The sequence below is a fragment of the Onychomys torridus genome, chromosome 4 (genome assembly GCF_903995425.1).
Source record: "Onychomys torridus chromosome 4, mOncTor1.1, whole genome shotgun sequence".
Lineage (NCBI taxonomy): Eukaryota > Metazoa > Chordata > Mammalia > Rodentia > Cricetidae > Onychomys > Onychomys torridus.
In genome coordinates this window covers 68,939,230-68,952,322 of record NC_050446.1, presented here as the reverse complement: position 1 = coordinate 68,952,322, position 13,093 = coordinate 68,939,230, and the positions used below count along the sequence as shown (strand labels likewise).

The 13,093-nt window shown below is 45.3% G+C and overlaps 1 protein-coding gene across 5 annotated transcripts in view; it reads left to right on the top strand.

Moving 5' to 3' along the window:
* The first annotated feature begins 1,534 nt into the window (after positions 1 to 1,534).
* Positions 1,535 to 13,093, top strand: part of Celf1 (CUGBP Elav-like family member 1) — an 80,161-nt gene continuing 68,602 nt past the window's right edge. For 2 of the 5 annotated variants that reach the window (XM_036186619.1, XM_036186615.1), the window contains exon 1: positions 1,535 to 1,771. The gene's annotated coding sequence lies outside the window, so the exon portion shown is untranslated. The remainder of the gene's footprint in view (positions 1,772 to 13,093) is intronic. The other 3 variants (XM_036186622.1, XM_036186621.1, XM_036186618.1) reach the window with 2 other exon arrangements.

Sequence of the window (13,093 nt, the reverse complement as noted above, 5' to 3'; positions counted from 1 at the left end):
GGGCTACATAGAACTTGTCTCAACAAACAAAACAACAACAAAAAAGAATAAGCTTGCATTATCAGCATCATGAATGTATCTAAAACTATATGCTACAGTGCTGCGATGCAGTTCAGTTTGGTAGAGTGCTTGTCTAGCACGAACAAAGTTCTAAGTTTGATCTACACAAAATCAGGTCTAGATGACAGTTATCAGTTGGGAGGCAGAAGCAGGAGACCCAGTAGCTCAAGGTCATCTTCCTTAACAGTTCAAGGCCACCCTTCGGCACATGAAACCCTGTCTCAAAGACCCCAAAGGTTTACAGTACAATTAGGTAATTGGGTAATGTGCAATTTAAGGGCTGTTTTGCTCTACATGATTGTGCCTCCAGCACATGTGAAAACCCTTGGCTTCTGATTGGGGGCCTGGTGTGTGTGTGTGTGTGTGTGTGTGTGTGTGTGTGTGTGTGTTAAGATAAAATATAATTGGCATTTGTGAGTGTACAAATTATTTGCTCTAGGAAGCGAAGTGTTAAAGAGAAATTGTTGCCGAGTGGTGGTGGCGCACGCCTGTAATCCCAGCACTCGGGAGACGGAGGCAGGTGGATCTCTGTGAGTTCGAGGCCAGCCTGGTCTACAAAGCGAGTTCCAGAACAGGCTCCAAAGCTACAGAGAAACCCTGTCTTGAAAAAAAAAAAACCAAAAAAAAAAAAAAAAAAAAAAGAGAGAGAGAGAGAGAGAGAGAGATTGTTGCCAACCAATAAGTAATTTGTAAATTAATGGAACCTGGACCTCCCAGAACTAAGTTTTGTCCCTCAATCTGCATTTCATTGTCTTATATTTCATTGTCTAGACTTTGTGTAATAAACAACAAACTGTAATGTGTGAATTCATTTAGACCCAGGGTAGGAATCCTGAATCCTAGAAGGGAGTGGTGTGCGGAATGTTAAGAAAACATTTTATTGTTGATTTATTTTCCTAGGAAGAGTAGGAAGGTTTGGGCTGAGTAGTCTCTTAATAGACTACTTAAGAGCTTCCTGGTGCCGCAGGGATTTTTGCCAGATTGTGCACGCTCGCCGCTGATCGTCATCTCTGTACAAGGCACTTTCCTAACTCTAAAAGCTTGCAACATACATTCCACATACCAGCAAAGAAGGAAGGCCTGGATGCCGTTGTCTGGATGCCGTCGTGCAAAGAAGGAGGGTGTGCCCCGTGTCCAGGGCTAGCCAAGCACCCTTCCGCTCATTCATTCATCAGATATTTATGTATAAGTACTTTCAGTGCCAAGCAGCGGTGCTTGCCCGCCAGAGGTCCCGTAGGTGCGGTGCGCGGAGGCAAGAACTGCAATTCCCAGGCCGGGGTCTCCCCTCTAGTACAGCTCTGAGACAAAGAGATGCGCCCCTGCAGCTCCCAGGGCTGAGGGCTCCGCCCGCGGGCCCCCAGGGTTTCGGAGCGGCTGCTCCTCCACGGCTCAGCCAGAGGGGGCGCTGCAGCGCCGGCACTCGGCCCGCCCCTGCGCGGCGCTCCTCTCCGTTCGGCGCTGGCGGGCGGCGCCGCGGTGGTACGTTCCCCCTTAGCCGCCCGCCCCCTCCTCCGCGGCCCTCCCCGCCGGTGGTAGGTGCCGGAAGTGCCGCCATTTTGGGGTGTTCTGCTCTGGCGGCGGCGGCAGTGGCAGAGGCGGCGGCGGCGGGACGCGGAGGCTCCCCCGGGACTCGGCCTCAGCAGCGAGGCGGCGGCGGCTGCGGAGGCGCAGGCAGCAGCTGAGGCAGCGGCAGGCTCAGGTGCAGCCGCTGGTGAGTGCGGCGGCCGCAGGATAACGGGCCGCGGGGTGGAGGGAGGGAAGAGGGAGGCTGGAGGGAGGCGCCGCGGGGCGGGTCCGGTTCGGGCAGCTGCGGGTCACAGGGCCCTCCGGGCGCGGTCGCTCCCGGTTCCCCACACCCCGGGGACAAGGCCGCGGACTGCTCGGAACTCGGGGCCCATTCGCGTCCGCCCGGCGCGTGCCCCTGCTCCCGGGGAGACCCGCCCTCCTCGTGGCCTTGCCCCGGCTCCCTTGCCCTTTGCCTTCACTTTCCAGGCCCCGAGGGCTTGCTCCCTGCACGGCACCCAAGTCCTCCTCCTCTCTGGGTCCGCTGGGTGAGATCCCAGCTGTCTGCCCGAGATGCCTCTTCCCCCTTGACCCTGTCGCCCCACGTGTTCTCGGTGCCCACCCCCGGGGGTGCCCCAGATTCCCGCCCCTGGAAGGCAGCGCTTCTCTCCAACCTCCGGAGCTCCCTCAGCTCTCGCAGTGGGTCCGCCTCGGCTCGCCCTCCCCCCCACATCAGGTGCTCACCCAGCCAAGGCCTAGTAACAGGGCTCGAATCTCGCACCCAGGAGCGCGGACAGCTCTTGAACGCGCTTTCTTCGCTAGGTACCAGGCTTCGGATTTAAAGTCGGTGGTGTCTTGGTTTTTGGTCGTTCCGGCAGGGTGTTGTTTTAATTCTCTCAGACCATTGCATATGCTCTTAAGGAGCTTTCCCGTTGGTTTAGCGACTGATTCCCGGGTGGAAAGTGTGAGATTTTGGTCAGAGTCTGTTTTCGCAAAACGGAACCTTTGTGGTCCTCAGAGGTAATGTTGTATTAAAGGCTGTTGATCAGTTTTAAAGTGCGTGTCGTCTGTTCATCATGTCTGCAGTGTTGAGGTTACAAACACCCTTTGCACGCTTTACCGGAACTTCACCTTTGAAAGGTCTTTTCTCCGTCTTCGATTCTTTGAAGAGGTTTTAATTGCACTTTTCACCTTTTCCAGAGTTTCATTTTCCCTTTTAATCCTTAGTGAGAATGGAGGTGTTTTCAAATGGCATCACTTCGAGTTCTTTCTGGTTTTGGCATTAACAAGTGCACTTGGGAAATCACGGAGGTTAGGCTGGACAGACCTCAGCCGCACTGATTTTTCTCTCATATTTTAGCTTTATTGAGTGAGTGCGGCTTCTGATCATGACTTCGGGAAGATCGAAGCAGTGCTTCTGGTAGAGCAAAGCTGAGACTTTCAGCTGTTGCTTTGGCCGTCAAGCTTAGGGTTCCTCTTGGTTCCTTCTTCTCTACCACCTGTTTCTCTTAAGAATGGCTCTTGGCTCTAGAGCACAGGTCGCTGCTTTTCTCATTCATTCTTACCCCTTGGATATTCTTAAGGATCTATTAGTAGGAGGGGCTGTTCCAGATAGTTGACACATCTTTTCTGTGCTTTTCGGATGCCCTCAGAAGGTAAAGTGACTTCTTTGCCCAAGGTTGTTACAGCAAGTGCTCTTAGAACATTCTCCTACCAGAGGTTTGCTTGTCTTGCTTTTTTTTTTTTTTTTTAAATGAAACAATTACTATCACGAGCAACGATGCTGATTTGCCCTTTAAGATGTGGTGGAATGGGAAGGGCTCTGGGCTTGAAGTTAGCCTGCATTATAGAAATCTTTTTGCAGTTGGTTACTAGTTGGTCAAATCACTCTTTCATTTTGATCCTTAGTTTAATCTTCAAAATCCTGTAGGGATTGGTGCCCATCTCACATGGTGTTAGTTCCTCTTCTCTGTGACTGTACATGGTGACAGCTGGCCAGATAGTGAAAATTGGAGCCAGGTGATTTATTTCTTTTTCTTTCTTTCTTTCTTTCTTTCTTTCTTTTTTCCCCCCTGAGACAAGATTTCCCTGTGAAGCCCTAGCTGTCCTGGAATTTACTATGTAGTCCAGCTGGTTTCTAATTTACAGTCCCCCCAAGTGCTGGGACTAAAGGTGTGTGCCACCACTACTCAGCCTTATTTATTTTTCTACACTTTTTGTTGTTGTTTGTTTGTTTTTTGAGGCTGAGCTTTTTGTAGTCCTGGAGCTCACTCTGTAGATTAGGCTAGCCTTGAACTCACAAAGCTCCTCTTGTGTCTGCCCTCCAACTGCTGGGAATAAAGGTGTGCACCACCACTGCCCAGCCCTACATATACTTATTACTGAAGTTGCAGGTTCATTATAAAAGGTACAGGTAAGTCAAACAGGAAGAAATCTTAATTTTTTGTTTTTTTTGAAACAGGATTTCTCTCTGTAGCCCTGACCTAGAATTCAATCTTTACACCAGGCTGGCCCCAAACTCAGAGATCTGCCTGCCTCTGCCTCCCAAGTGCTGGGATTAAAGGCATGCGCCACCACCATCCAGGTGAAATCTTACCTTTTAGAAATTGTTAAGTTTTTTTTTGGGGGGGGGAGGAGTTTGCAATTTTATACCCTCACTACCCCCTAAAGACGGGGTGTTCCTATGTAATCCTGACTGGCCTACCTCCCAAGTGCTGGAATTATGGTGTACACCACCACATCTTCCAAATTTTGTCTTTATTTCATCTTCGGCCTTTTGTTGTTGTTTTCTGTGATGTTGGGAATGGCTCATGGCCTCCCACAGGTGATAGGCATGCTGTGTGCCGCTGAGTTGTCTTCCTAGCACATACTTTTGTCTTTCTCCTGGGAGCAGGTTTCTCTTTTGTAGGTTAGCCTGGCCTTGAAATTCACTGCAGTTCTGCCTCAGCTCCCCGAGTGCTGGATTACTGGTATGTTTCACCATTCCTGTCTTACATGTGGTGAAGAAGCATTTATTATTTACCATAGTAGGCTTCTCCTCCACCCCCATCTTGAATTCCTGACTCCTGCCTCTATCTCCCAAGTGCTGGATTTACAGGATTGTGTCTACACCTGGCTGTGATATTTTTAAGCTTTAATAGTAGGCAGTAAGCTTGGTTTGTTTGGTTTTGTTTGGTTGGTTTTGTTTGAGACCAGGTTTCTCTATGTAACAGCCTTGGCTATCCTGGAATCCACTATTAGACCAGGCTGGCCTGGAATTCTCATAGATCTGCCTGCCTCTGCCTCCCAAGTGCTGGGATTAAAGGCCATACCACCATCTCCCACCTGGCTTGGTTTGTCTTACCAACCACATTTTATGCCTAAGCATGTTATTTTACCAGCTTGTTTGCATGTACATTACCGTGTGTATTGCCCAGAGAATCAGAAGAGTGTGTTGGACCCCCAGGAGTTGGAGTTCTGAGCCACTGTAGGAACTATGATTCAAACCCAGGTCCTCTAAGCCATCTCACCAGCTCCTAGACTCATTTTAAATAATGCTCTGTATTTAATAGTTTCTGAACATATGAGATAGGCCAGTAGATACTCCAGCATAGGAGCAGAGGAATCCTTCTTTTAAATATGTGGGTCAGAAAAGTAAGACAGGAAATAAAGAGACCTAACATTTATTGTGTTTATGTCCATTGTGTGATTTTTTTTTTTAATAATGAACATTTGAGTTCTGTTGCGAAATTTAGAGTGTGGGTACTAGCTCCTTTAACTCTGTTTTACTGAGATACTGGACCTAATAAGGAAGTAGGCTGTTAGATGATAACAGTGGTGGGGTACCTTGGGGGAAAAAAACAGCTGTCATTTGGAGGAACCAAGAGCATAGGCTCCTCTGCTCAGGATCCTAACAAATAGCTCTGTACTCTTTAAACCAGTGAGTAATAGGATTTGATTAAATTCTTTCATCTGCCTTCTTGCAATTCACATGCCATATAATTTATCCATTTAAAATACACAACTGAGTGGTTTTCAGTGTAGTATTACTGTTCTTTTTCTTTTTGGTTTTGTTTTGTTGTTGGGACAGCCTTCCTACGTATGTAGCCCTGGCCAGCCTCAAACTTAGTATGTAAATGCTACAGAAACTGTGTCACATACCTGGCCTGTTGAAGATTTGCTTTCATTCTTTTGCTTATAGGGTTACAATCCTTATCCTATGCTTGAGTCCCTAGGTCCAGAGCTGTTTTGAGGTTCAGGGTGTGTGTTTGTTTCTGAGACAAGATTCTTATGTAGCTTGAACTTTCTATGTAGACCAGGCCAGCCTCAAACTCAGATCTGCCTGCCTCTGCCAAGTGTTAGGATGAGAGAGAGAGAGAGAGTGTGAGAGAGATAGAGAGAATGAATATGAGAGAATGAGAATATAAATATGTATGCCACATGTGTGGAAGTGCCCACAGAAGCCAGAAGAGGGCATTGGATCCTCTGGAGCTAGAGTTACAGGCTGTTGTTGGGAGCTATCTGATATGGGTGCGGGGAACTGAAGTAACTCCTGGCAGAGCAGGAATGAATGCTCTTAACTATTAAGTCATCTATCCCAGGCTATATGTGGTGTGACCTTGAAAGTTTGATTTCCCCTGCTTCTACCTCTCAAATACTGATGTCAGAAGCACATGACCACTCCAGGTTTTTGTGGTACTAGGGATTGAACTGATACCCAGAGCTTTGTGTATGAAAAGCAAGTACTCTACAGACTGAGCAACATCTCAAGCCAGCCCACTTATGCCATTTTATAATCCCATTGACAGTGATAAGCATTCCAGCTTTTATAAGCTTTACAATACTTGTTTCTGTGATTTTTGTTTAAAATGTATTTACTTGTGCATGTATGTGTAGGTGTGTTGAAAGGAAGCCAAAAGACAGTTTTTGGGATTCAGTTTTCTCCCAAGAAGGTCTTGGAACTAAGGTTATCAGAGTTGGCAGCAGACATCTGCTTCAGGATACCCTGAAGCTGGAGTTACAAGGTGGTGGTTGTGAGCTGTCTGTCCTGTGTGGGTAACTGGGGACCAAACTTGGGCTTTGGTCCTTTGGAAGAGCCCAGCAAGCACCCTTAATTGCCAAGCCATCTCTTCAGCCCCTAGGGTTTTGGTTGTTGTTGTTGTTGTTTTTCTTCTGTGTAGTCCTGGCTGTTCTGGAACTCACTCTATAGACCAGGATGGCCTCAAACTCAGATCTGCCTGCTTCTGCATGTGCCATGCCAACACCCAGCCTTTGGGTTGTTTTTGTTTGTTCTTTGTTTTGTTTTTAGAGACAGGGTTTCTCTGTGTAGTTTTGGTGCCTGTTCTGGATCTCACTCTGTAGACCAGGCTGGCCTTGAACTCACAGAGATCTGCCTGGCTCTGCCTCCCAAGTGCTGGGACTAAAGGCATGCGCCATTGCTGCCTGGCGCCTGGCTTCTGTGTTACTACAATGAGGGGCAAAAGAACTACTTCAATTTACAAGTTTCTAACTCCTTATGATGATTTGCAGATATTTTCTCCCATGGTGTAGCTTGCTTTCCATGTTGTTAATTGGCTACTTCCCACCTTTTTTATTAAAAGACACAAATTTCACTGTGTAGACTACCAGGGCTGGCCTCAGACATGCAGCAGTCCTCCTGCTCTGCCTCCTGAATGTTGGGATTGTAGGCGTGTGCATCATACCTGACTATTGAGATCTCTGAACCACAGAGATTCTTAAATTTGAGCTCATCTCATTTGTTTTCACTTTTGGTGGATGGCCTGATATCATGTCCATTATATTATTATCAGGTTTAATGCCATAAAATTTTCCCTCTGAGGTTTTTAGTTTTAGGACTTAGATTTAGACTTTTTTTTTTTTTTTTTTTTGGTTTTTCGAGACAGGGTTTCTGTGTGTAGCTTTGGATCTTGTCCTGGAACTCACTTGGTAGACCAGGCTGGCCTCGAACTCACAGAAATTCACCTGGCTCTGCCTCCCGAGTGCTGGGATTAAAGGCGTGCGCCACCACTGCCCGGTTAGATTTAGACAATTTTAACCTTTTTTTTTTTTCTTAAAGACCAAATTTTACTTAGTTGAGGTTAGTCTGGAATTCATTACGTTGCCTAGATTGTTTGTAAACTTGTTTGGATCATCTTCCTTATCATCCTAAATTGGAGTCTTGTGAGTGAGCCACTATGCCTGTCTTTCTGAGTTGAATTTCTAACAGGTCCCAAAGTTGATTGCTGTTGACCCACAATTTTGTTTGATATGCCTTGACACACTGAAATGGCCAACACTGAAGGAAAATAGAACCAAGAAAAGTTTGCTGGGCGGTAGTAGTGCATGCCTTTGACCCCAGTACTCAAGAGGCAGAAGAAGAAGCAATTAGATTGGATCTCTGTGAATTTTAGGGCAGTCTGGTCTACACATAACAGAAGCCCTTTCATGAAAAACCAGAGAAGAGGAGGAGGAGGAGGAAAGTTTGATAAAAATTTGAGACTTGATTTTTTTTGATTGTAGAATCCTTAAAATGATTTGAAAAAAAAAATGGTTTTTTTGTTTTGTTTTGTATTTTTGACAGGGTTTCTCTGTAGTTTTTGGAGCCTGTCCTAGATCTCGATCTGTAGACCAGGCTGGCCTCCAACACACAGAGATCCTCCAGGCTCTGCCTCCCGAGTGCTGGGATTAAATTAAAGGAGTGTGCCACCACTGCCTGACTGAAAAAATGGTGTGCTTCACATGGGACACAGCTTGGGAGAAAAGTTGTGACAGTTTAGCGTGCTAGGCTTAAAATTTGTTATCACCATTGTGACCTTTATGTTTCTGGTGCTATTTTCCTTTTTTTTTTTTTTTTTTAGCTGAGGATCGAACCCAGGGCCTTGCACTTGCTAGGCAAGCACTTTACCACTGAGCTAAATCCCCAATCCCATTTTTCTTATTTTTAAAATAAAGATATTGGGGTTGGAGAGATGGCTCAGGCTAAGCACACTTGCTGCTCCTCAGAGGACCCAATTTCAGTTCCCAGTACCCATGTGGTAGCTCACCACTGTCTGTAACTCCAGTTCCAGGAGATCTGATACTCTTCCTGCCTTCATAGCTTGGACACACGTGGTTCATATACATAAACACAGGCAGCACACACACCTAAAATAAAGATAATACTGTGGACTGGGAAGTCAAACTCAGCTTATGACTTGGGCAGTGTTGATAAGGCGGTTTCCTCTGTCACAGTGCTACACGGTTTCTTGAGAATTTTATACAATAAATGTCTTAGGGTTACCTTTGCTTTGATAATACCACCAAAAGCAATTTGGAGAGGAAAGGGCTTATTTAGCTTACACTTCCACATGAAAGAAGTCAGGACAGGAATTCAGCAGGCTAAGGACCCTGGAGGCAGGAGCTTTAAAAGAAATGATTTATTCCCATGTATGTGTCTCTGTCTAAGACAGCATTGGATCCACTGAAACTGGAGTTTACAGGCAGTTGTGCACTGCCTGACATGGGTGCTGGAATTTGAACTAGCTTCCTCTAGAAGAGCAAATGCTGTTAACCACTGGGCTGTATCTCCCCCCTTCTCCCTTTCATTCCAGACAATCTAATTCATGTAGCCTAAAGTCCAACAAATTGTTTGTTTGTTTGTTTGTTTGTTTTTTTGTCAGAGCTGAGGACTGAACCCAGGGCCTTGCGCTTGCTAGACAAGTGCTCTACCACTGAGCTAAATCCCCAACCCCCCAATTTTCTATATAGCCAACGATGGCTTTGAGTTCTTTCTTGACATGTGCATATGCCAACCATTTCCTGGCTTTTTTAAAAAATTTTACTAGTTTGTGTGTTTACACGTGTTTGCATGAGTGCCGGGTCTTGAGTAAGGAGGTCAGAGGACAACTGATTTCTATGTTGGAGTTGTTTTTTTTTCTTTCCATCTTTATGTGGATTTGGGAGTCAAACTCAGCTCTCTAGACTAGTGTGGTGATAGCCAGTTTTTCTGCCCCTTTTAAAAATTGTGTTGGGGGCAGTGGTGCATGCTTTTGATTCCAGTACTAGGGAGGCAGAGGTAGGCAGATCTCTGTGAGTTTGAGGCCACCCTGGGTTACATATTGAGTTCTAGGACAGCCAGGGTTACATAGTGAGACCCTATCTCAAAAATCACACACACACACCAAAACACATACACACATGCACAAATCCCAACAACTATATTTATTTTAGGAAGTTGGGCAGGTGGATCTCAGTGAGTTCCATAGCAGGAGTCTGGCTCAGGCTCAAAAACACCACCACCAGCTGCCCCGTCCTCCTCATAAAAACAACAAAACTTAGAAGGATGGTTCTAAATTTTTTTTCTCTCGGCAAATGGCTAGATAGGCGCTTTTTTTTTTTTTTTTTCCCTCATTTAAACAGGATTTCCCTCTGTAGCCTGGTCTGGTTCAGGCTGGCCTTGAACTCTCAAGCCTTGTGCCTCAGCATTCCTGTTAGGGCTGTTATAGCTGGACAGCTGAATTAAAAAAACATCAACAATTTCCAGAATTTAAAATCCTGAATCATGACATAACACTAATGGAATTCAGGTGTTTCTGGTACATGGACTGCTCTCACCAAATGTGAGGTTGAACTGTTAACCTTGTGTACATCCTAATTCACAAATGAGTCTGTCAGATATGCTAAGCCTATAGGCTGAAGATGATGCCTCAACACTGCGGAGAAACATCAGGTGACTGTCCAGGCAGCTGGCTGTTTCTGTCAACTCGCGTGTTTTTTTTTTTTTTTTAACTACTTGCATGCACTTCCTGTTTTATTTTTATTTTTATTTATTTATTTTTTGGTTTTTCGAGACAGGGTTTCTCTGTAGCTTTGGAGCCTGTCCTGGACTAGCTAGCTCTGTAGACCAGGCTGGTCTCGAACTCAAAGAGATCCACCTGCCTCTGCCTCCCGAGTGCTGGAATTATAGGCGTGCGCCGCCGCTGCCGCCGCCGCCACCACCACCGGGCTAACATATTGACCTGGACGTCCTTTTTTTTTTTTTTTTTCCTGGAGCTGAGGACTGAACCCAGGGCCTTGCGCTTGCTAGGTAAGCGCTCTACCACTGAGCTAAATCCCCAACCCCCTGTTTTTATTTTTTATTAGGTAATAGTATTTCCTTCTTGGGTCTCTGATGGAGTTGAAGATTAGTTAGTTACAGTTTCCCTTGTTAAGAATTTCAGAAAAGAAACTCACTAAAGAGGTGTAAGTGTATAAATTTGAAAGGCATTATAAGACAGTTCTGTTAGTAATGTAAGTTAGGACAGAAAATGAATCAGGTACATTTGGACTTACCAAAATAGGATAGATAATGGAATTATTTCCTCTGAATTTGTCAAATGCAAATGGACTAGATATTGTTTAGGTATTTGCTTGTATATATGGTATATAGTTATTGTACTTTTGTATATAGTTTTTCTTATATTATAACTTTTCTATGCTTCAGGGTTTCTAGCTTGTATGCAGAGAGCTTGAATTTCATAGAAACTTTTATTCCTTTCAAAAGGGGAGAAGACCTAGTTAAAGGACTTGATGTGAGTATATTTCATTATGTGATTCAAAGCATTTTAGCTTTAAATTTAAATGTGACATTAGTTCTGTGTGATCTCAAATCAAGGACCTTTGTACCTACCTGCCAGGAAAAGGACTACATTTCTGAACAGCTTTGGGTGCACCGTTTTGACTTTCTTTCCCTGCACTTAGAACACCTGGTAGCAAATGCTGAAGAGGAGTCTGGTGGTTTTCCTGAAGGGAAAGGGGTCACGGTTGGTTAGAGTGTGCTTTTGGTAGTGTCAGCTGTGTTCAGTCTAACAAAACGGAGGCGACTGGTTGAACGTCTCTTCCCCAGCTTTGTTTTTGAGAGAGAGGGTGTTTCTCTGTAGTTCTGGCTGACCTGCAGCTACCTGTGTAGACCAGGCTGTCTCAGACTCACGGAGACCCACCTGCCTTGCCTCTCTCTGCCTCTGGAGCGCTGGGATTAAAGTTGTGCCCGCCACTCCAAGCCCAGCTTCCAGAGCTGTTCACTTCCTGATGTTGTTTCAGTTGTGTAAGGTCGGTTGTTGGATTTCCATACCATTGCTGATCTTCAGAAAAGAAGCTCCAGGTTCGGAACTGTTGTCAGGTTCTCTTCCTTCTTTCCCCCTTTCGTTCCCTGTGAGGTGGAAGCAGATTCTAGCAGAGAATGGAGAATGAGTGATATTTGGTGATAATGTAGGGTAACTAGTAGTCTGCTCTGAGTGGACAGGTTTGTTTGTTTGTTTTTGTTGTTGTTGTTTTGTGGACCCAATTTTATTTATATTTGAATATAAATGCTAAAGTTTTGCTAGTTTATTTTGCACAGATATTTACTGTAGGCTTTTTCCAGTCTCTTTGTGCTTGTATCTTTTGTGTGTGGGATACACTCTTCTCCACTAATCTCCTCCCCCACACTGGAGTCACACAGCTCAGTGTTTGTTTCCTGGGTAAATTCTGTCAGTTTTGCTGCTTGCTGTTGCTGCTGACTTCTATGCTATTACTATGGAGAAACCTTGTGCTGTTTACTAGCCATTTGCCTTATTCCAACTGCCGTCTGAGCAAGAGACTTGTCGGGACCAAGGGCTAGAAGGATAACAGGATAGTGACGACAACTTGAATTTATAACCATTTAACCTTTATTGTCTAACTGATTTCTTCCTGGTCAATCAATACTGGTTATGGACGTAGAGTCATTTTAAGTTTTGTGAGAGGCTTTCTTCAAGGATATCTCACTGGGAGCTATTTATGTAGTAAAAGATTATTTATTTGCTAGATCCTGTCTTAGGATTTTTAATTGCTGTGAAGAGACATTATGACCAGGACATTTATAAAGGAAAACATTTAATGGGGTGACTTAACAGTTTCAGATGTTCAGTCCATTATCATCATGACGGGACATGGTGGCCTGCAGGCAGCCACGGTGCTGGAGAAGGAGTGAGAGTCCTGCATCTTGATCTGCAGGCAGCTGAAGAGAGCTGTCACACAGAGTGGCTTGAGCAAAGGAAACCTCATAGCCCACCCTACAGTGACACACTTCCTCCAACAGCACCACACCTCCTAACAGTGCCTCTTCCTGTGAGCTTATGGGGGCCAATTACATTCAGACTACCACAGGTCCCTGTTTTTAGTGATAATGAAGGAAATCTGTGCCTTGCCCTGTGGTAGGCAAGCTTATACCATGAGTTAATATCCCAAGCCCTCCCTTTACTTGTTTTGGGACAGGGTCTCAAGTTTCCCAAGCTGCTGGCCTTGTACTCTTGATCCTCTTTCCTCAGTCCTCTGGAGTAGCTAGGGTTTCAAGCCTGTGCCTCCAACTCCTGCCAGGTCCCTATTTCTTAGGCAGTAAGAGAAACAAGCTTTGCGTTTTGTGTTTAGGAATGTTCTTCAACCTCTCCCTGCTTGTAGTTCAATTTCTATTTGCCTTAAAATTTCTTTAAAAAAAATTTGTTTTTTTATGCCGGGCATGGTGGCGTAGACCTTTATCCCAGTATTTGGAAGGTGACTCTGAGTTTGGGGCCAGCCT